Raw genomic sequence first — 24,816 nt, forward strand, 5'->3', positions numbered from 1 at the left:
AGCAGAAAAAATCCTCCTGAAAACAATGGGGGGGGGGGGGGGGGGGGGGTGTATAACTGATACATAGTAAGTTCACTATCTCATTTGTGCAAAATGTCAATATTCTGACACGTCCAAAGAAACAGGGGTTTCCACAATTTTTCTGCTCTCGATTCTCAGTTACCCCCCAACTGATAAAAGCCTTCAAGCATGTAGAGAACAGGGTTGTTTGGTTTTTCTCACTGATATGTCATATGTCTAACTGTGGAATATACAAATCAGTATATTCTATTTTCTGCTATCAGAAATTTGCATCTCCATCTATACAACAAAACTAGGTGCAACAGCCTCTTTGCTAAATTGCTTCTTCCAGCTCTGCTTGACTAAGAATAAAGCTAAATCTACCTTTTGCTGCCTCAGGTTAGCCATCTTCTCTCTCTGCAAGTAAAAGGAATAGTAATTGCAAGGGAAGGGCAGAGGACAACTTCAAGAACATCTGGGTACATCAATAAGGACTTGGTATGAAGTTTGATGAAAGCAATTTTCAGCAAAGAGTAGAATAAGGAGGAGCTACATTTGAAGTACTATCACTTTCTCAGCTTCCTACATTAGTTGTAACAACAATTTGAAACTGCAAGTCCCTAACAATGCTTTTGCAAATTTAAAAAATTATGTGCCTACAGCACTTCAAGACTCTTAAGACAGATATCACAGGTATCTATAAATTGAAGTCATACAGCAGGGCAAAAGACACTCAATAACCACACTCACTGAGCCCTCTCCCGTTGCCTTAGGAATGAGAGAAAAATAGATGCAAGTAGCTATTCTCCTCATGTGAAAACTAACACAGAACCACTCCCTGCTTTACAAACATTTTTTTTCTGATTAGTTCAGCCACAGCACACCCAAACTGCAGCCATGCTCTCCCCAGCAGCATGACCTCTCACAACCTTCCTGGTAGGCTTATGCAACCAGGAAACCAAAAGCAGTTCTGTGTAACTTGGCTAATTTCAACTCATCAGGCAATTTTAAATTAAAAACAAATAACTGTCCCCAAATTTAGAATCAGCAGGAAAAAGTGATTTGGAAAATGAGTGTAAAAGCACACTAAAAATTCCAAAGGCTCTGACATGTCTTCCTATTTTTCAATCAAATACACAAAAGCGTTTTACTTCAATAACTGCTCCTTTCCAGTTGGAAAATAACAGAATATTAGAATTCAGTAGCCTGTCATAAATGGAAAGGTCTGGATGCTAGGTGTGAATTTTTATCATGAATTCCAATTAAACTTTCACCCCATACTTACATTATTCAGGTTACATTATTCAGATGCTTTATGCCAAACTATTACTTCAATAAATCTTCAGAAATTGCATTTCATTGGTTTTATGTCAATAACTTCACAATATCCTTCATCAGAAGGCCATTTAAAATTAATATTACAATAGTTTCCTAAAGAAATACAGGTTTTTTGAACATTTACACCCAGCCTAAAAGTAAAAAAGTAAAAAAGTAAAAATTTCCTAAATTTCCTAAAATTTACTAAAAGTAAAATTCTTACATACACTACATGAGGTGAACATAAGAGAATAGTTTCCAGTGTTGATGGAAGAAGAGGAGGTTTTTGTATGGATAAGTGAGTTTGAGCTCATGAGCATCACACATAAGGCTTACACAGAGAGGCCACGTCTCCATCTCTTTCTCTATAGGTGACATTAAAAGACCAGATTGTTTTCTGTCACACCTAAAGAATATCTCTTCTTACCAGCACCTGTCTTTATCTGCCGTCATCACATTCAAATCACCCAACAAAAAAGTGTAAGTGGGAATTGGCACAAAAATTGTCATCTGTAGACAACTTGATGGGAAGTTTACGGAACATCCTGGAAGTCTGAGGAAGTTGTACACAGCTTCATGGAAAGTTTGAGGAACTGCACACCATGTGCACGCTACCGCTACAGAAAGCAGGGAAATTATGCTTTAGGGAAGACATAGGGGGGGAAAAAATAAGAGCTGTCATATTCCTCATTGCATCATGCATATTGATTCCTCTTCCAAAAAGATAGATGAACAGGAGTGGACAGTGTGTTTTCCACACAGCCTAGGAGAGGAAGCATATAAAGAAAAGGAAAGGCCATCATGTAATCGATTCTGGCTAAGTGATTGTACTACAGTAAGAGATAAGACCTGTGGCAAACAGCTAAATTTTGCCATATTTTGCTAAAATCAGCACTTCATCTGAAGTACTGCAGAGCTGTAAAATTAAATGTAATGGTTTTTTAAATGGACATGACTTCAGATACAAGTAACTTGGCTTCACCAGATTCTGGTTTACTTTCTGTCTCCATCTGCTGGTAGGTCACGTCATCACATTAAGTACTCCAATATTTTAAAACTGTTAAAATGTCTTTAAAATATAATAGGGTAGTGCAGCTCCCATTAACATCAGCAGAATTACAGTTGAAAGTTTACGGGAAAAATACTCCATCAAATGTTTCATCTCTACAACCACAATTAAACAGGATGGTCAACGACGGACGCCTGGAGTTGAATATATAGTTTGAAAATGGTTCATTTTTATTGCATTTAAGTAGTGATTTACTTTTAAACGAGTTATGAATATGATTTCCTTTGGCCTTAAGAAAAGCTTTCACTTTTGCCATAATTTTTACTCGACTCTTATTTCCTCACATAGCTAAAAATGATTTAAAGAAAATCCTCAGGTTTATACATTGAATTATCAAATAATAACAAAACTGAAACTTTCGTATGCACACACAAAGTACCAGTTCGAAGAATGACTGTAAAGCACCACTGCCCACCACTTTACTGTTACTTTAGTACTCAAAGACAAATAGAAACCTCTGGCTGGTGCACAAATTGCTCTGTACTCCTACTCAAGCTTTGCAAGATAAAACTTGCGTCATAAACGTATTCATAAGGAAGTTCCTCATGATGTTAAACTGACCAGAGGTTCATTGCATCCAAATTTATCAGGCACCTATTTTTGTCATGACCACATTTATAATAATCATACCAGGTTATGGGAGGACAATATAGCAGTGAAAAAGGGAAAAAGAAATCAATATACCAAATAGATACACATTAATATATTCAAGGTAGCCACTGGAACATATGTCAGTTTGCCAAAAGCTTTCAGTTGAAGCTGCAACTCACAAGTTACTAAAAATAACGTTTTCCTTTGGAAGAAATGATTTTCCTTTACAAGCCAGTCATTGTAGCTTTGCATCAATGCAATTATTTCACTTCAAATTACTGAAAGACAATATAGAACAATAATTATTTGGAAACAGATAAGAAGGTAGGCAATTTGTGTTTAACATACTGAAATAATTGCAAAATAAAAATATAATTTATCCAAAATTCCCTCATCTATATTCAGCTACTTGTCAGGGTGCAAGGTTTAGTTCAGTAGTCTTCATACTCTGTCCTTTAAATATAAGAAAAAAAAAATCTGGCTGAGATAATTAGACATATTAATTTCTAACCACGCTGAGTGACAAAAAAATTAACACATATTAACTCTGTGATCCTGATTGACAAATAGAAAATCCATTTTTGTATTTTAAAATGAAATACATCATTTTAGTTTCTCTCCAACTACCTGACAAATGGCTGGTGAAGCCTTTGTAGAGGCTGAAGACAGTTGGTTGAACAGACTCTCAAAGCACAGCCCAGGGCCTGAGAGGAAAGGATACGTAAAATCTGTTTCTTCTGTCACATAGTGGAATTTTTCAAGAAACTGAGGCAGGCGGCAGTTTTATTTTAAGATACGGATCAATTGCTCAGTTGCTGAGCTAAGATTTATCAAACCATGAGCCTGCTCATCAGCCAGCATGTGATCTGGCTGCCCACTTTGCCATCCAGACCCAGCTTGCTCAAGCAGTGATGTATCCTTCTTTGATCACAAAAAAGCTTTCATTTTCAGAGAGAAAATGGAAGTTGCACCCATGCCCTCCCTGACACCACTGCAAGGGTGTACACCAAAGCAGGGACAGCATTAGTAGCCACCTCTGACTAAAGTCCCAGTTTCTGACCCAAGTCTTTCAGGAAAAGAAGCTTCTGAAGATTAAACACCCTCATAGTAAAAATATGAGTTGGAATCAAAAGCCAGGCAAATCCCTTCTTCTATTAAGCAGGAGCCATTTTACCAAATTTTTGCAATGCACATTTCTTATGTCCATCCCATGCACCCAGGAAAACAACTGTAAGGAAACCTTGGCTGTATCACATTAATACATCTTTCAGTAGTCAAATAAGCAGTCAGCAGCCCTCCAGCCTTCTCGCATTGTGATGGGAAACTCTGAAACAGTCTGCTGCTACCCATCACTAAATTTAGAGGGTTTTGCCTAGCATTAGCTGCCTGCTGTAGGAAAGTTAACAGAAAAACAATTCTAATTGCGTTGATTCTTGCTCAGCTGAAACACATACCCTTTCGTAGCTCTACATTAAAAACATGTTATTCCAAAACACCTGTTAGAAGTTATGTAGGGCCAGGTTCTTCAAACCTGACTTTTCTTTTTGCAGATATACCTGAAAACGTATCACACACTTATTTTTCATATATGTTTGCAATATTATGGATACAAAGAAATATAGTAGGTTTACCCTTTGTATAAGTATTAGACTTTTGTTGGCTTGGGGAGAAAATGCAAAACTTTCCAAGTAATCTAAAGAGATTCTCATAAATAATAACCTTGACAAATAAAGCCTTATTCACGAGTATGCATAATGACTTGGTACAATTAATTACTTTCCTTTTTAACCTGTTAATCATCTGGATTTCATTCTGGAGGAAGCCCGGAGTTTCAGCTTCCTTTCCACTGCGACGTTAAACCAAGAAAATTGCCAGTGGCAAAATAAACATCATAATGCTTCATGTAGGGTTTCCAAGATTCTGGTGGGAGCTCTGTACAGAAGTATTTCTGTACTCTGGGTTACGACATTCTGTTATTTAAATATTAATAAAACAGTGATGTAAACCACATTAGAAAAGAAAACAAATCTTTTCAATTAAGTTTATTTTTAGAACAGGTCCTAGGATTCCGAATACAGCAGCATTTTCTGAACACAGTGTTTTTCCCTTAAGATTTCTCACTGGCAACACTCCATAATCTACTCAGTTCGGTGGTGGGAGGTGAACTTTTGTAGAGAGAACAGAGGCAGTTTAAAGGGCATCTCAGAACATATTTCTAAATGTACAGTCAACTCACTCAATAGCTGCTACAAATGTTTAAACACAAGAAAAACTGAGATTAGAACTAAAATTTTCAATTTTTCATGGTATGAAACAAGTTACATAGAGGTTTTTCAAGAGTAAACTAAACTCCAAGGTATCCACCAAAGAATAGCAGCTCGCAGCATAAGAGAAATGGGGATAAGCAATGCTGTAACAAACCCAATTTATTCACCAGACTGATGCAATCTGGCCTCAACCAGATTGTATTGTCACATCTCTACATGGAAAAAAATAAAAATCAAAAGTTGTTATTTTTAGGGGAAAAAATATTTCTTTAACGTTTCTGGATAACAGCCAGCAGCACAGGGCTATGTCAAGATGATGGAATAACCCAACCTTACATCTCTAAGCATCCCAGTCACAGGAAACAGAGGCCAAGGCTAAAATGTGACCCATTGTGGGAGGATTAGTTAATCTCAGGCTTTAAATGGAGCAATTTCTTTTTTTTAAAAAAAGGCAATTAAAAAACAACATAAAAAATTAAGTACATAGGTCATTCTATATTTGTTTATATCCACATAAGATATGAACTTGCACTCTTTGGGCCTCACTTCCACAAGGGATACAGGCCTCACTTCCACGAGGGGTAAGATGTGCATCTCTGACATGTATATTCCAAAGTGCAATGCAGCTTTGAACTTTGTTACTTAAGATGAGCCAACGTCACCAAGAAAACACCATTCTGTCCACGACTGATTGACAAAGGCTCTATTGTAACTTCTTAGAAACTGGATTTTTTCATTCCTATGAAAACACCTGCTGCTTATAGACAGCTAGCATTTTAAATTAAGTATTAATAATGCTTAAAGCTTAATACTAAGCTTTTCAACAGAGGACATGAGAGTGTTTGCATGTACACATTTACAAATGAATTTAGCATGCGATATGGATGAGGACAAATCCCACTGCACAGTTAGAAGAAACAGCAGAGTGTGTGCCTAGTGTAGGGTTAAAGAGGAAAGCTGGCAGGCAGGAACAGAAGGCAGCTGCCAAAACCTCCACTTCTCCACTTTACAAAAACCATTCCTCCTCTGCTCCCAGCACCCCTTTAACCAAAGGTGTACGCGCGGGCAAGCACGAACAGAACGTGGCTCCGTAAAGGGAATCATAAATACTGAGCTCCCAAAGAATGCACAGCATGTACAAATACTCCAAACGAAAAACACTGTCACTACAATATAGAGAGGTTTCCCAGCGGGCAAAATTCTGACCCTGTTAAGGGTCAAGCAGGCAAAATGCCAGAGGTAAAAAGGCAAACCTAAAAAAAAAAAAACCCAAACCACCTCTTCAGTCTGTATAATCCTCATGATTCACATCATCATGCTTCTCATTACATTAATGTGTAAAGTTGCCTTTCTCAAGTAACAAATGGGACAAGATATTGGTCCTAGTTACTGTGCACTAGGAAATCCAAGCATAAAAAGCAGGTACATTGGGACCTATTGGAAGAATTCAGTATTTAGTATGGATCGTTTCCTTCTGTGGTTGTACTAATAACAAGAGAGGGTGAAAAGGGAGTTGAATAGTTGACAAAAGTTTCTTCAATAAAGAAATAGAAAAAAAAATTAGAGCTCAGTATACAGATACATCATTGAGGACACTTCTTCCAAGAATTCCAGCTGTCTTATACAGACATATCTGGAAACATTACATCACTAAACAGACACAGTATTTAACAAGAATCACAAGCTTATTTAGCAAAGGTCAAAGAAAGGGATAAATGTCATAAGTAATCATAATAAAAGCTAGCTATTCTTTGTAAGAACTATATCGTAGCAGTAGTATAGAGGCTATATCACCTTACATATATGTATTTCTCTAAAGGAAGGAAAATAGCAACAGATATGATAGTGGACTTTATCATAAGTCTGGAAGATAGTGAACAACTAACAAAGTTAGTTCATGTAATCATACTGCAAACAGTCCAAACCTGGAACACTCATGTGAGAAACCTCACATGGGCTTCCTAATTATGACAAACTCCTCCTCTGGAGGTTTTCAAAACCCACCTGGACATATTCTTGTGCGACCTGATCCAGGTGAATCTGCTTTAGCAGGGACGTTGGACTAGATGATTTTTTAGAGGCACCTTCCAACCCACCCCATTCTGTGATTCTGTGAGTAAAAATGCTGGCTCTCAGCCATGAACATAACTTCAAGATGTCCTTGTAATACTTTTCCACATAGTAACACCACAGAAAACATAATCTAGAGGACTTGAATCTTACTCAATAATTTAACCTACAAGTGAGCAATAACTTAAATAAATGTTATGGGGGGGGGGGGGGGGGCAGGGGTGGAGTAAAAATAAATAGTACAGAAAGATGTAAGTCGATGTATGGGTTTGCACTAATGCCCATCCTGCTGACATCTGACTGCTCCCAACAGCACAGGAGCAAAGAATGGGGGCAAGCAAAATCAGCTTTCCAGTGACAAACCAGGGAAACATGCTGGAAAGAAGTTATGTTCCAGAACTTTTATTGGTTTATTGTACTTTCCAGAAAAATAGGAGCACAAGAGGTAAAGGAATAGACTCTTCCTGTCATTGAAAGTATATCTGCTACTTTAACAGATCTATAAATACCACAACTGATGCAGGTACTGTTTGGCACTTGTGAAAGCACAATGCCTGTTTGCAGCTCACCCCATCAATCAGCACTGAAGATAAATTTAAGAAGCACATCCCTATAGACTTTAAATCCTCTTGCCCTATGTACCATGCATTTCTGCCATCTATGTTCATTAAGATACGTTGTCCAACACAAGTTTTAATAAGTGCTTTCCTTCTACTCTCCTCATCTCCACCAAGCATGGAGACATCTTTCTCAATAGAAACTGTGCCTTTAGGTGAAAAGTACCCAAAAAGTGAAAGTACTTCCAAGAAAACCAAACCCAAACCAAAGCATGATGTCGATAGCTGACAAATACCCTCCCCTCCATAAATATCTAAGCTTATGGAGTAAGAAGCTCATTTCTCCAGTTTGAGACCAAACAATTTTTATGAAGTATTTAAGCTTCAAAACATGACTGCAAAAAAAAAATCAATACCTGATTCTTCAGGTTCCTTAGTTTCCAAACAGCGAAGTAGCGTATAGAGAGCTAAAGCTCTCTTTCTACAGGTGTCCAGATTGGGCCCCACTTTGGCAGCAGAGAACAGTCCAGATGCTCCCTCACATCAAAACGTGCTTTGGATTCTCATATCTCAGAAGTATCTGATCTGGCAGGTGTTGTCAACATTAATGTGTGCAAAACTTGTACCATATGACTAGGAAAGGGGTTTTCAGAAAACAGTCATCACAATCACTTCTATTGAGGAACACAGAAAAGGGTGATGGTCCAGCAGGTCATACTTTAAAGTGTCAGCCCATGATAAAAGAAACTTCTGATTGCACTCCCTTCTTCAGCTGAAGGGGGTCCCTTTTGAAGACAGTAACTTCACCAGAAGCTGTTCAGCCAGGAAGCAATTGCCTTCAGCAAAACCAAAGGCGCACCACTTAGTGAAAAATACTTTAGCAAAGTCCAAAGGGCTACCAAAAAAAATCAGCATGACTTCATGCATCAATAGATAGTTCCCCAGGAAGCATCAGACCTCTGCTCTGTCAACCATTTATGCAGTGTATATTATACAGTCACTGTATAAACACAGCTATGTTTTGCGGGGGACGGTGCATTGGATGCATCACTGTGCATTTAATACTACGATTTTCAGACCATAACATCATGTCCTTTGTCACTTCACTCCTGAGGAAAGTGAGCTCAGTGTCTAAAATGTAACCAGAACAAACTCTTAAACTGAAATCTGCATCTCTCAAGTTATAAGAAAGCTAGTAATTTCTGCTAGCTTTGTTCTTGTTTCCCTTCTGCTTCTCCAGAAATATGACCTCAGACTGCCTTGTCTGTGCAGAATTGTTGGGGAAGCACTGTAGTACCTCCAAAAGTAGTACTCAGCCTCTATCAAACCCACAAAGTCTATAAAAAAAAAGTATGCAGTTTTACTTTAAGAATGAAATAATAAACATCTAGTTTTCTATATCAATTTAGACCACAAAATCTTGTAAATTAGCATCTCAGTTTCACATCTACACCTTTTTTAGTTCCCTGTCATTATTGTTCTTATGTTGTCAACAGGCCAATTACCTTAGAATAGCCACCAGTACCCAAAAATAGCTGAGTTTTAATGTGCAGTGCTGTATTTGGCACTCATTCATCAATTAATAAGCTGGTTTTAGCACGTCATTTCACAACTTTTGAAATCTATTTTTATCTCTACAGGTACTTTGGTTGGTGAAATTTTGACCTATTTAAAATGAACTAGCACAGAAAAGGACAAATCCCTTCTACTGAGTTAATGCTCTCATGTCTAGGCTGCAGATAACCCCAGCTATATGCTTTCATGACTTACTGAGTCATTTATTGCTAAGTCAAGTGAGAATATTACATTTATTTAAGACACAACAAAAGCACGTGATATCCTCTGCTATACATATGGATACTACTATCATGAACAGCGAAGCAATTTTGAGTGCAGCGGACAAATAACTTTTTTTTTCCAACATGAGCTCCCAACAGGGAACACAGCTTCTTCCTTTCCTGCATTGACACAGCAGTCCCAAAGGCAGAAGCAGCAACCTGTAATGCCTGGATCTGACTCAAGGTCCCCTTGAAGTCAGCAGCAAAAAATCCCTTGATTTTTATGAGAGGACAATTATGTTCCTAAAGACATCACAGTTCAGCTTCCCTTGTAAATATGTTTTCACCCCAGGACCAGGGGACTGGAACATCTTTCATACGAGGAAAGGCCGTTTAGTTTGGAGAAGAGGTGACTTGAGGGGTGATCTTATTAAGATTTACAAATGTCTGAATGGTGGGTGTCAGGAGGTTGGGACATCCCTTTTTTCTATTGTAGCTAGCAACAGGACAAGGGGTAATGGGATGAAGCTGGAACACAAAAAGCTCCATTTAAACACAAGAAGAAACTATTCTACTCTGAGGGTGACAGAGCTCTGGCACAGGCTGCCCAGGGAGGATGTGGAGTCTCCTTCCTTGGAGGTCTTCAAGACCTGCCTTGACATGTTCCTATGCGACCTGATCTAGGTTGACCTGCTTCTGCAGGGGGGTTGGACTAGATGATCTCTAAAGGTTCCTTCCAACCCTACTATTCTGTGATTCTATGACCTGCATGGTTTTTCACAGAATCCTATCTCTCTTCTCCATCCTTACTCTTCTCCATCCTTACTCTCAGCTCAACTATATTAACAGAAAAACCTCTGTTCGTATATATTATCAAAAGAGGTGCATACTTTGTTTAGATGCAAATTTGGGAGCACTCCAGAACTTTATACTAACTCAGACACACAAGAAGAATTAACCATCTGTGTTACCCCATCTGTTGCCTTCTGTACTTTAGAGCAGCCCAGGACAGTTTGGCACATCTCATTTTCTTGCCACCTAAAGTCAGAATTTTTTTTTTTTTGTTACAAAAAACTATGTGAGACACTGAAAATCATCATTTTTTTCCTATATTTTGGTATTGGGATGGCTGTTTTAGATAGCACTGGGAACATATTTTCTTTGGGAACTTTGTGGTTTGCAAATTGTGCTTGCTAAATTACTTGTAGTCTGAAATAACCAAATTAAAAAGGAATTTTTATGTATTAGACCACTAAAGAAATACAAAAATAGTTGTATTTAAAAATAACCCTCTTTTTTTTACTCTTTTTTTAAATAAATGGAAACAATAGACCTACCACGTTGCACATTTAATAGCAGTTTACATGTGTTAACTCTTAAGAATTAAAGTAATATATCTCTCTTGAAATACATTTTCTCCAACTTCCAAACAACAAGCAACCAAGGCTGAAATGCCAATTATAAATAATTAGGAAACACAACTACCCATTATGTTGTTATTTCATTAACATTTCTGTCAGAAGAAAGAAAAGAAACTAGCACCAAAATACAATTATACCATTTAGGACTGTGGCATCTTGGCTGATCTGCTTATGGAAAACTTACAGAATCAGAACCAATTCAAGAACCCATGAGAATGTCAAATGTTATTCTACAGCATTTGGTCTTGAAGAACACACATTTCAAAAACAGCCTGTGTGATCCAGATGACAGTTTCAAAATTTGACTGAAAGGGCAAATAAGGTTTCTATACTGCACATCTATTTTTCTTAGCTTCTGTTTATCCCATTATTTCTAAAAACAACACCTCTTACAAACACTTACATGAGCAACTGCGTTAGAGTCAGTCTAGAGACTTTGGCGACTCTTTGCTTATGTCACCTCACAAAAGAAGAACCTGAAAGACAGAGTGGACGGAAATGCAATTTACACCCTGCCCAATCTTATGTCAAAACTAAAAGTAAATTAACAAGTACAGATTTCTTACACAATCTAGATAGCACTGAAAAAGTATGAATTTTACAAAAAAAAATTATAAGAGGCCAAAAAAAAATAGTGTGGCAGAGGCATGACTTGTGAATCAGGGATGGGGACTCAATTCCCACCTGCCACAGACTTCCTGATGATTGCACTAGGCAAGTGTTCGTCTTTTTTACTTTCATTTCACAGCTGGAAATGGCAAAAAATACTTTTTTATTCATAGAAGAGGAGAAAGATAAATTTAGTTATTTCAATGATTCATTCAAATACAATAGCCATGGGAGTCATTCTAATATCCAGAATAAGTTAGAGAGGCAGGTGTTACTGGCAGAAGCTTCAAATAATCTGTATGCAATGTCAAAATGTACTTCAGTCTATCAAACAATCAGAAGGGAATGACGTACTCTTCTTAAGAGCGCTCATATAAGATTTCCAGAGAAGTGAAAAGACTGTATGGCATGATGAATTTAACACAGTGTTAAATAGCATTTTGTCCTATTAAATGTTTTTAATGTACACCTTCCTAAATAATTTTTTAAGGTGGCTTTATATTTACTGGAAGCATCTAATGTCAATTCAGTGCCTGCACAGATGAAAACAGCTTCTTAATTTATTTCATTAGCCTGCCAGTGTGGGAGCATTTCTTATCTTTACACAAGGGAGAGAATGTAACTTGAACCTGGGACTTTCTAGAGTAGAATACACAATTTCTTTCTAAATATAAAATCTTCCTCTGTGTATGTTTAAAGTACTTTACACAAAGCAGACAATTTTCATCTGAACTGTTTAGATGAAGAGCATGATTTTAGCTGCAGGAATCCTAGAAAAAAAAAAATGTTTTGAGACTGTTTAGATTAATACCTGCAAAGCTGTTCAAGTCTAATCAGAAATTTCAAAATATAACAAGGTCAAATACTTTAACCTAGGAACTAGATGGAATGAAGGTCAGATAGACAGGATCTTGGAATAGTTGCAATACAAAGCAAAGCATCAAGAGCAAGTGCCTGACTTAGAGATGTTCCCAGTAGTACCTACATGTAGCTTAAGTTAGAGGGTAATCTACAGAAATACAATCAGTCAAATTAATCAGCAACATAATTATTTGATAATTTAGGAAATTTTTTTACTGTAAAACATCTGGCTTTTTACACAAGTCATTACACCAATTTCTAAAGTGTATTTTGACACTGAAGTACCTTCACTGACAACTTCAGCAAAGTAAATGTGTACATCTAACTGTCCAATCATTATTCCTCATGCTCTTTGTCTATGTGGACAGGTCATCTTTTTATCTGAATATGATAAAACCTAAGAAATTTATGCTTTGTATTAGGTCATCATGGACCCAAAGTTAGTCTGTGTATGCTGCAGAATTTATATACACACTGTTATATCATTTATTATCTGACTATCAACATGGCCTCTTGACCACCAAGCCACTAGGAGGAAGCATTTGAAAGTCGATCTGTACTCTGTCCTGCTTTGTTGATAAACTTCCAGATCACCATGTAGTACCATTGTACTAATGTGCAGCTCCATGTCAGTGGTTTCATTCAGAGGTCCAAAAAACAAAGGCACAGACCTCTGAATAATGTTTTTACATGCTTTGACAACAAACTTGTCCCTTCTCTAAAACTTTTTGGAAGCCTGTGTCCCTAGACACAAACTAAAAAATGCTGGGTTTTGAGAAAAGAACTCTAACAAGCTGGAAGATAACATTCCAGTTTCCAATATCGCTGTTGAGGCTGCAATATATATGAAACTATTTACTGCAAAAACATCTCACTGCTCAACCAGTAAAATAACTGGGAAATTCCCCATCAGTGTCAACAACAATAAAATTCTTGGATCTTATGACCAAGAAAAACAAGAGACATAAATTCATGAAGGCCATGAATCTGAATGCAAATGGTGGATGACAAAACATGACATCAAGGGATAAGACTATGAGGCAGACCATTGATAAAGTTCACACGTCTAGTCAAGCATACTTCTCAAGGGCCATTAGATTAATGCAGCAGGATACAGACTCCATCTTTCTATAAAGTCAACTCCAAGTCATGATGTCGGACAATCTCCTGATAGCCAGCATTTCTCTTGTTGTAAGATAACAAGTGGAAATGGTTTCCAACTCTCTATTTTTCTTTTCCCTACAGCTACTGGCACTTCCTTAATATCAGGTAAGTAACCTATGAAGAATCAATCACATTCAGAGAACTCTTGGGATCTCCACAGAATCACACAATCACAGAATGGTAGGGGATTGAAAGGACCTCTAAAGATCATCTAGTCCAACCTCCTAAAGCAGGTTCACCTCAATCAGGTCACATAGAAATGTATACAGGCAGGTTTGAAAACTTCCAGAGAAAGAGAATCCACAGCTTCCCTGGGCAGGCTGTGCCAGGGCTTCCTCATCCTTACAGTAATAAAGTCTTCCCTTGAGTTTAAGTGAAACTTTTTGTGTTCTAGCTTATGACCACTACCCCTAGTCCTGTTGCTGGACACTACAGAAAAGCGTCACCCCATCCTCTAGACATTGCACCCTTTAGATTCTTCAAAGTTTTGATGAAGTCTCCCCTTCAAGGGGAGAGGAGGCAGGAAAGAAACTTGGAAGGGATGGGTTCCCAAAGGAGAGACAAAAAAAAAAAGAACAGGTAAGGAGAGACAAATTAAGATGAGAATAGAAAACAGATGATTCTTACAGACAGGAAATGGAGGAGTTTGACTGGATGATAACAGGAAAATCACATTGTCATGGTTTCGTGTGGAGCCAGTTCTGGTGATGCGGAAGGGGCTCCTGTATGAAGTTGCTCAAAACTTTCCCCAGCTCTGAGCCAGACCCACTTCTGGGGCTGAGCCAATTAGGCACCTCCACGATCACTTTTTAAGAATAAGCCAGAAGAGGAGGGTTCTTCCTGTTCCTTCTTGTTACGCCCTTCCCTCTTTTCCAGCTGGTGGTGGTGCAGTGAGTTGGAAGAGAGAAAGAAGCAACCATGTGGACTCCAAGGTTAGTGAGGGAAGAGAGGAGGAGGTGTACTGGAGCGGAGACTCCCCTGCATCCTGTGGAGAGGAGTGGTGAAGCAGAGATTTGCTTGCAGTTTGTTGAAGATACCATGCCAAAGGTAGTGACTATGCCCAGAGGAGGCCATGTCCTGTGTGAGCGACCCTGTACTTGCAGAAGCTGTAACTGCTGGAAAGAACCCACACCAGAGGTATACGTTAAGGACTGTGTCCTGTGGGAGGGACCTCATATTGGAGAAGGGGAACAACGCAAGGAATCATCCTTCTCTGAGGAGACAGAAGCAGCAGAGACCACTTGTGAGAGAATGACCACAACCCCCATTTCCTACCTCGCCAAGTCATTGAGTGGGGAGGAGGTAGAGATATCAGGAGCAGTGAGCTGAGCCTGGTAAGAAAGGGTGGATGGGGGGCAGTGAGCAAGAGACTGTTGTGGTGCTTCCGTGCTTGCTGGGCAAAACCACGACACATATAGCTAACGATTGTCACAGATTTTACATGTACCCTTGTAGCCTTAAGTCTTTCAACACTTCTGAGGTACTAGATGTGTGCCTTTATGCTCTTCAAGCAAGTCTTCCTCTATGTCTGTGGACAATAGAATATTCCCTTTCCTACCTTAATCTATTGTTTTAATGCTTCACCCTTTCACAGAAGGCTCTATCACCATGGATCTTAACAAGCACTATATTAGTATATTGACTGTGTGTATTGGGTTTGCCTGGCAAGGCTAGGGGGAGGGGGGTACTTACAGGGGTGGCTTTGTGAGCAGCCGCTAAAAGCTTCACCTTTATCCAATAGAGCCAATGTCAGATGGCTGCATCCACTTGGCCAAGGCTGAGACAATTTGTGACAGTGGTAACACCTCTGGGATAACTTATTTGAGAAGGTGAAGAAAGCTTCTGTGCAAGAATAACTGCAGCCAGAGAGAGGAGTGAGAATATGTGAGAGCAAAAACTCCAAAGACACCAAGGTCAGTGAGGAAGGAGGGGAGGAGGTGCTGCAGGCACCAGAGCAGAGGTCCCCCTGCAGCCCATGATGCAGGCCATGGTGAGACGCTGCCCCTGCAGCCATAGAGGTCACAGGGGTGCAGAGATTCACCTGCAGCCCAGGGAGGACCCCACGCTTCAGCAGGTGAATGCCCAAAGGAGGCTGTGGTCCCTGTGTTAGAGCAGACACGTGGCAGGATCTGCAGACCTGTGCTGGATCAGGTTTTCTGACAGGCCTTGTGACCCCATAGAGAAGCCACACTGGAGCAGTCTGTTCCTGAAGGACTGTTTCCCCTATGGAAGGGACCCACAAAGGAGCAGTTCATGAAGAACTGTGTAAACCCCAGATAAAGCATTCCAACATTGCATAATGCACACACTAGCATGGACAGTGTTGCCAACAAGGCTTCACATACAAGCAAAGCAAGAAGTTTCCTGGCATGTAATCCTCAGAAAGAGTCTTTTTGGCTGCTCATAGCACAGCTTGTTATGCTAGCCACATTTCCCAATATCCACAGGCTTGGATTCCTTGCTCTCAGAAAAGTCTTACCAAAACAGAAGGCTTCAGAGAAAGGCAGATATTTTCCTTCTTATTAGAGAGTGGCCATCAGGTATCTCAGTTTGCCTTTCAGTTTTACAAATATGTATTCTGTTCTAATTCCATAACTACTCAGAAAACAGCTGCAGCACCTTTCTCCCACCCACGTGTCCTCCTAAAAAGGCTACTGAAGCAAAATTTTGTCAATGCAGAAGAAATATAAAGCATTTAAAAATTTCACCTGGAGATTCCTTTCCAGGGAAATACACAACAACAGTACCAATTGAAGCAGAATGCTCAGCCTTAATAACCTAACAGTAAAACTTTGTGTATGGTGCTTCAACTTGTGACCTGGAAAGAAAACTATCATTTGATAGCAGCAGAGACATACTCAGTACAGTAGCTCTGAATTTCCACATACCAACATTGACTTGGTCACAACCTGTTTCTGTATCTCCAAGTCAAGTTCAGGTTTCTGGGAAAGTGTTTCTTATGTGAAAGTCATCTCATACCTTCAGGGCTACCCACTCACTACTAGTAGAAAAACTCCAAAGCAGCTGCGTGCTTTCCGCCAGGCCCCTGCTGCTCTGGTTCTCCTTGCTGAAGTTCAATTAGGACTCGCAGCAGCCTGGTTAAGATCAGGAGTGAGGAGATTAATGTCTGGCAGTTTTTCAGCCCTGATGTTTTTTTACCCACTCTAGGTTCTTCCTCTACTAGCCAACATATGCTATATTGATGTCCTGAGCATACACTGAAACTTTTAAAAGGTGAAGTTTCATTTGAAGTGCAAGGTAAATTTTAATTTAGGTCTAGCCAAGAACATGTACTAGTTTAAAACATATGCATTCTTTTCACACCAGTAATTTTTACTAAGATATACTGAAATTAACAGAATGTAAACTTAACTGAGCCCTGTTACACAGGACTGGTTCAACTAAATTGTTTTAAAATACTGGTTTGCTTTTTTTTTTAATGGGTTTTTTTTTTTTCCTTCGAGCACAAAAGCAAAATAAATGGTGGAACAAATTTGGTTTTAATGAAGATATATTGAAAAAAATACGGTACAAGGGCTAACAGTTTTAACCTAAAAGAAGGTAGGTCTACATTGGACATAAGGAAGAAATTTATTATGATGGGAGTCGTGAGACACTGTCACAAGTTGCCCAGAGAAGCTGTGAATGCCTCATCACTTCAAGTGTTTAAGGCAAGATTGGACAGGAATCTGAGCAACCTGATGCAGCTGAAGATGTCCCTGCCCAAGGGAGGGGGATTGAACTAGATGATCTTTCAAAGTCCCTTCCAATATAAACAACTATATGACTCTCTGATTCTCCTCAAACCAATTCAAGACCTGCTGAACTTCTCCATGACACAGAGCCATGGGAGGTTCAGTTCTGCTATCTACACACATGAAGATGGAGAGCAGAGGGCTAAAGAAAAAGTTAAAATCAGGTCTATCAGTCCCAAGAACTCATTCTAAAGGTCCCTGAGCAATTTTTTTTTGTAAAATGTTGCTGGAATCACTGTTTGTTCCAAAGACTGAGGAAAAAAGGGATGAGCCGTAAGTTGATGTTGTCTCTTAAAAGCCTTGACAAATTTTCTTCAAAAGTTGAGTTACTTTTAAGCAAAATACATTTAGTCTAGAGGATGAAACATTAATACAGGTAACATATAAGTAACTTTGCTGAGTAATCTATAAAGACTCATAAAAGTCACTCAACTCAAGGAGGAATGACAAAATCTCTTTCCAAGCTGTACTTATATCAAAACACAATGCTTATTTGCATTTGGACTATGAAGTGGTGGACTGCACATCAATGCCTTTCTTATATACTCCAGACTGTCACATGAAATATTTCAAGAACTGGGGACTCACCATATTAGGGCTGAACACAAAATAGGATAGGGCTGTGTGTTGAAGTTTTTGTATTGTAGACCAGGTGCAGCCATTCTAGGTCTAAGAAATAGGCATAACCCTTCAGAACAATTGAGGCAGCACTCAGCTCAGTGGGGACCATCTTGGTGATCTGAGTCACCTTCCAGTCACCACCCTCACTATGGGAATTCTTTCAGGGATTCTCTCCCATTGTGTGAGTAGTTTTGATACAAAGGCACTAGGCACAAGATGGGCAAAAAAATCCTCTACAGATTCTGGATGCTCAAAGCTAGCCATAAGAATGAGTGATCTCTCTGTGGAACTCAAGCTCCTTTGAAGTGCAGCAAATTAAGCAGTGCCCTAAAAAGGAAAAAATCATAAAAAGGAAACAGGAATTATTTAATCATGAAGTCTAGTTTGGAACCATACATTAAAGTAACTGTAGCCTGATTGTACATGTCATTCGTCACAACTTTAAAATCCCAGAACTTTGTTACCATCCTCTAGAATCCTGATATAGAAAACCTTACTCTGCAAATTTGCACTTATTCAGGTAACTGTGACAGTTATGTGTGAGGCTTACACTTTACTACCTACAACCTCCACTTGCTACTCAAGACCAGACTACTGAAAAGGTCTACTGAGAATCTACACACTGACACAATCAAAAAATTCAAATTAAATGTGCTAATTTCAGCGTTCAACACAATCAAAGTGAAATCAATTCAAAGACAGACATTCTATATATACACCATGAAGTCACTGAAGTCATCTGTTTATAACTCAATTAAGCTACTGGTATCTCCATTTTCAAATATTTGTCTGTCACCACCCTTTATTCATGTAATTCTGAAGAAAATCTAGTTTAGTTGCTATTTATCCTGGCTAAAAATAAGTGAGCACTTACTTCTCAGCTGTTTCAACCTCTAATTAAAACCAGTTCTACAGCCAGACACAGACACTATGCTAAGAAGAAACAGCTCCAAGTGACACAATTTTCATTGTTAAAAAAAAGTGGTTCATAAGCAATTATATCTTGTCAGCTCTAACAGTTAATCTAACCTCTCCACTGACACCCAGTTATTTTCACACTCAACACCCTGCCACGAACCAGTAATTATGGCCCATACTTGCTATTTCCACTGACACTGATTTCCAGACTAGAGACATAGGCAAATGAGCTTATAACCTTAAGATAACCAAAGGACACTAAAGAGGTTATTTTTTACAACGTGACATTTATTCCTAAAATTGCTTGGCCATTACAAAATAATCATTCCATCATTTAATCTCATTCTAAATGACACTGCTTCAAATGGAAAGCTTTTCCACTGTATCTTTATATTTTTTTCCTATTTACAGCAAGTCATTAAGCCAAATTAATACATGATTAAAAAACTGCAATGAAGGAAAAAATATCTGTAGCTCTTATTTTGCTCTAGGGAGATTAAGATTTCTCTTGCTGGAAAACGGGGAGGAGGGAAAATGAAAGCTGTCAAGCAGCAGTTGCACAAGTACAGACTCCAAACTCCATCACCCACCTTTGCAAAAAATGACTGGCAAAAGACATTAGCTCTCAATGTTTGGTTGCAGTCTGACAGAATATGTGCCAGAACATCAGCATTCACCTTTGAGAAGATGGGAGTCAGGGAAGTACACCTCAGGAAGATCAATGAGAAAAACATCATCCTTATCTTTAAAGGAAGATTAGAGACAAAGAATAATATCAAAAATATTTTTTTCCTAGGAATATACTGAAAAGCATAATAGCATACCAAAACTGTGGGTACAGCAAAAGCAACATGTTGTAGAACTTTTTGACAATCCTTCCTTACATTCTCATCACAAGATAAGAAGTTAGTCTTGAGTGGCTGTAAAAGTGGCTGGGAAACTTTATTTGGAGAAAATATAAACGGAAACATGACATTTAAGAAAGTAATATGGGTTATTTACAAACTTTTTAAATCCAAAGGTCGTAATTGAAAGACGTGCTCTCACAGTAGCAACTATCAGTGGGTATTTGAATAGATTTTTCAATTATTATTGCAATGTTTAGAGTAAGTTAAGCAAACTACATTACAGGGTATATTGTTCTAAAGATTTCCTTGAGAACACAAGGTATAAGTTGTGCCTGCAGAGATCGCAAAGGAATTGAAGGATGTTAAAGAAGGACCTGAAAATATAGCATGATCCTATTCACCTGCTATGTACAGTTGATGATTAAGAGACAAAGATTTACTGTATTACATCAACAAAATGGGGTACATCTTCTGCAATTCACTTTGAGTAGTTACTCAAGTGGGAAGTTGTTGGAACTAGTACTATTTCACATGTAATGTCTGGTCCAGCAATTTGCATGAAATAGAATAAATCTTCAAAAAATTTTGCTTTAGGCTATTGGCTTAAAGTTTCATGTATGTATGTCATGTATATTAAATTTAACACATTTAACTATTATCAATAGAAGAGTTAACCCTGTACACTGGAACAAGTTAAGCACCAAAATAATTGTATGTTCTTGTGAACCAGATCTTTCAGATATCTTTGGTCATAAAACCAACTAAGTTTATTTTAAAAGAGCTGAGAAATTTGAATAAGTCCACCCAACAGGTTACAGTTACTTAATTTTTCCTGATGCAGCCTTCTGTACAAGGGAGTCAAGTATTTAAGCAGGAAAATGTAGAATATTACTAAACAAAAGTTAGCTCTGGGACATCACCCTAGTCTAAAACATAGTTCAATAATACAATGTTTTTTTCTGTGGCGCAGTTATCAAAGTTCAGTTCCACAGCACCAGCTCTCTGGGTTACCAAACTGCAAGGTTTAAAACTGTTCTTTCTATCTTTCCTTTTGCTTTTCTTTTCCCACATTCACACTCTGTACTTTGCCAATTGCCCTTCAGTGCCCAAAGTTCCATTGAAAGAAAGATCTAAGTCAGCCAAAAGAACTGAAAGAATTTGGAAGCTGCACAGATGGGAAATTATTACATGAAAACCATTGAAGACCTTAATTGCTCTCTCACTTCCTCTTATAATGAGGAATTCTTCCAATGTTCAGTTAAGGTACCATAGACAAGAGCATATCTAAAGAACCAAATTCTATTTTAAACCAGATTAAAATGTATTTATCCTCTCAAAATGTAAAAAATAAAAATAAAAAGAATCGCCAAGGAAATCAAGAGGCATAAAGACAATATTCTTCTTCCTCTGAATCTTCAGGCTACTGGATCGTTGTTATTATTATAGAATAAGTAACCAAACTCCATGGGAAGTGGAGCACCGAACCAGAGACACTCCAGCAGACTGCGGCAAGAGAGCAGCTGTCTCCCTGAGACCTGCAGAGGGCAATGGCGGGACCAATAGTCACCGGCAGCTCCAGGAGGGCCCAAACAGACAAGAGACTGTGAGGAGGTGGCCATGGTGCAGTCCATGCTGGAGAGCCTGTGAGCCCGAGAGACTCACAGAGGAGGCAGGGAGGAGCTGCAGCCCTCGGTATGAACACACATCAGAGCAGCCCGTGCAGGGCTGCACGGCCTGTGATGGACCCTGTGCTGGAGCAGGGAGGACCAGTGAGGGGCCTGTCTGCCCTGAAGCGAGACGAGTGGCAGGAGCCATGAAAAAAGGACTGATTGAAACCCCTGTTCCCTGTCCCCTTGCACCACTTTACCTCCTCCCCATTAAGACACCAGGGAAGAGGAGAGGGGTGAGGGGAAGGTGATCTGAAAGGGCTGGTTGTACTCTTCATCATTGTTCTACTCAGTGTTTTTTTCTGTTTGTTACAGTTTTCATTGGCAGTGGATTAAGTTAATTTTTGTTTTCTTCCCCAAGTTGAGTAGTCTTGTCTGTTTTGCCTGGGACCGTGAGTGGCAAGTGAGCCCTCCCTGTCCTTGGGGAGTTCCAAAGGCCCTTGGTGCTTTTTCCTTCCCCATCCCACCAGGAGGAGGAAGAGGAGTGAACGAGTGGCTGATCACAGCTGGGCCTAAACCACAACAGGAGGTCATGAGTTTATAACTCGAAGCTGCTTGTCCCTATTAGCAATAGATAGTGGTTTTTCTGCTGAGTACTTGCCTCAAAACAGGTAGCGTTCTCTCTCAGAATAAACAGGAGATAAAAAGTCTGTTTAAACATTCACCATATTGTATATAGTGTATTAAGCAGCCTATATAAGGGAAACTTTGGTAGCCATACTTTCCTTTGTTCCTCAACTCTCTAGGAATATAACAACAAAAAACACGGGAGTACAAACAGAGATGAGCTATAAATAGAAAATTTTCCTACTAAAATTATTACCAGAATTTTTTGGTTCAGCTTTAGCTGAAAGAAGCCTGAGAGAAAATTCAATACAATCCCCTCGCAACCCACAAAATATCCACTTCTAGACAGAGTTTATACAAAACCAAGCAGTGAAGCTACTGCCTGGAATCGCACAGGCCAGCAGAGACATCTAATTATAATCTGAAACACTTTGCTTTTTTACACAAAACAACAACAAACTAAATTAAAAAAACACTCCCATTTTTCATACAGGAAATTCAAAGCCCTAATTATACAATCAGCATTAGCAACACAAATGTTACTATTCAGAGCATGAGAAGCGTTTTACAATTAGATGGAGGGGAAAAAGAGGAACAAAGAAACAAATATTTATACTGGCTCTATCTTTATTTCAAAAATACAATCATGTTACATTCATTGAACATATTTTTAAGTGACAAAGTCAAGCACTCAGAAACTAACTAAAACCAGAACAGTCTTGCTGAGTGATCATAATTTAGCTCTGTAAATCTCATGCATATTTTTACAGATCTGTGATTCCAAAATGATACATTGTTTCTTCCCATTGGAGTCTCACTCCAGGCAGGTGAAGCAGTGAGCAGCATATAAGATGTTCGAAGAGCAAGAAAATTGTGTATTTATTTTTATCCTGTTCATTTGGGGATGCCATACCACTCAGTCTTTATGCTGGCTTCAGAATTGTTAGTTTCCTTTTAGTAAGACACTTTTCACCATCACATCATTCAAGCATCACTGCACATTATCTCTTTATCTGCCCTGTGGAACGAGAATGTTACCTTTATCTTTTCATAAACAAGGATAGTGAATCACTAATGGAGCTGAACGCAGAATTTCAGAACTTGCCTCCAGTTGCAGATTCGCAGATTGCTCATTCCTGCAGATCACAGATGGATTTAGCATTTAATATTCCCATGGACCTCGGGCGAACTGTTGCAGCCCAATTGTGCCATAAATAGGATCCAAAAAGGGGATAACTTGCAATCTTGGTGGCCATCCATCCTAAATTCGCTTTAACTAATCCTTTAAAGAGGAAGCAAGGCTTATGTACAGCCTCCTCTATATATCATTCATCTAATTTATAAGAATAACGTACCTGCCCTTGTAATCTCTGGCTTCATTCCCTACATGCAATAGTGACCTATCAGATGAGACATGGCACCTCTGAACTACAGTCCCAGCATCTCGCCCTCACCCTTACTGAATTTCTTGAGCCCTGCCCATCTGTTAACTATGTATTAAATAAAAAACCTGCCTTTCTTGCAGTTTCTTCTTCCCAGTGTTACCATTCACTCCCTCCTTCCCAGTAAAGCACTGTGTGCTGCTGACAGCAGTGTGGGACCAGATTTTGATAAGAATATTTGTGCTCAGGCAGTGTTTTGACAAGCCGCCAAAATTCTGCAGACAACAAAAGCAACAAGAGAAAAAGAATATCTTTTGTAACTGAGCTAAAAAAACACCCTAGGATTTCAAGCAACAAAGAAAAGGCACTTTTTTTGGCTTTGCAGTTATCTCTGCTGAATTCCAAAGACCAGTAAACAATAGACCTAATGGAATGTCCTTTAAAAAATAACAGAGGTACAAAAATCTTTTATAATGAAAAGTGTTAGGCAACCTAGCCTAGAATAAAATGATAGCAACTGCATACTCCTGGTGTCCTTAAAAAACACAGTACTTCCACATCCATGCAATGTTGACCTCATTTCTTCCTCTCTCATCCCAGATTCTTCCTGGTCTATCAACTATGTGCAATTAAAATAACATTGCCTGTATCGCATCTTTCATAGGTTGGTTTTCAGGTTGGGTTTTTCCCCTCCACCAAACATAAGGCAGGGAAAAAAGAGGGAACCAGCTACGAGTTCAAATTTAGAAGAGACGAGAGGCAATGTCTGAATCAGTAGCTACCAAAAGTACAGCACTTGCCACAGAAAACTATCACAGTTTGGATCCCAAGGGTTCAACTACAGAGTAAACTGCACAAAGAAAACTCCACAGATGTTTCTATGGAAAATATTCTACAATTCAGCTTCAAACATATGACAAGGGGACGTGACACACAAAGCCTCCAAACTCTGTGTAACAGACAACACTGAAATCTCCTTGTTCAGGTGCTCAAAATATTAAATCCAGTGAAAAAGCAGTAAAAAAATGTGGACTATACAGGACAATAACTAATTGTTTCAAAGCTGTGTGAATGACTTTTTCAGTGATTCTGTCAAATCATCCTCTTGGCATTCAAAAACCGTCCACACCGAGGCATCTTTCTTCAAAACTTCATTTAAGTGTATTCAACAGGTTTAATTTGGCTCTGAATTGCAGAAGATTCATTGCTCTGAAACATCAATATGCCAATTAGATTGTCCTGAAACAGTCAGCACTGTGTTGCTAATGACTCAACAGGGAAATCCAGCAGGTCAAGGGAGATTCTTCTCTGCCTCTGCTCTGCCCTGGTGAGGCCTCATCTGGAGTCCTGTGTC

General features: G+C 38.9%; 1 protein-coding gene across 4 annotated transcripts in view; it reads right to left on the reverse strand.

The window, feature by feature from the left end:
* The window catches only part of DGKH (diacylglycerol kinase eta), a 176,950-nt gene that overhangs the window by 109,386 nt on the left and 42,748 nt on the right, over nucleotides 1-24,816 (reverse strand). The gene's annotated exons all lie outside the window — the stretch shown is intronic.

This window comes from Colius striatus, chromosome 1 (assembly GCF_028858725.1).
Source record: "Colius striatus isolate bColStr4 chromosome 1, bColStr4.1.hap1, whole genome shotgun sequence".
Classification (NCBI taxonomy): Eukaryota; Metazoa; Chordata; class Aves; order Coliiformes; family Coliidae; genus Colius; species Colius striatus.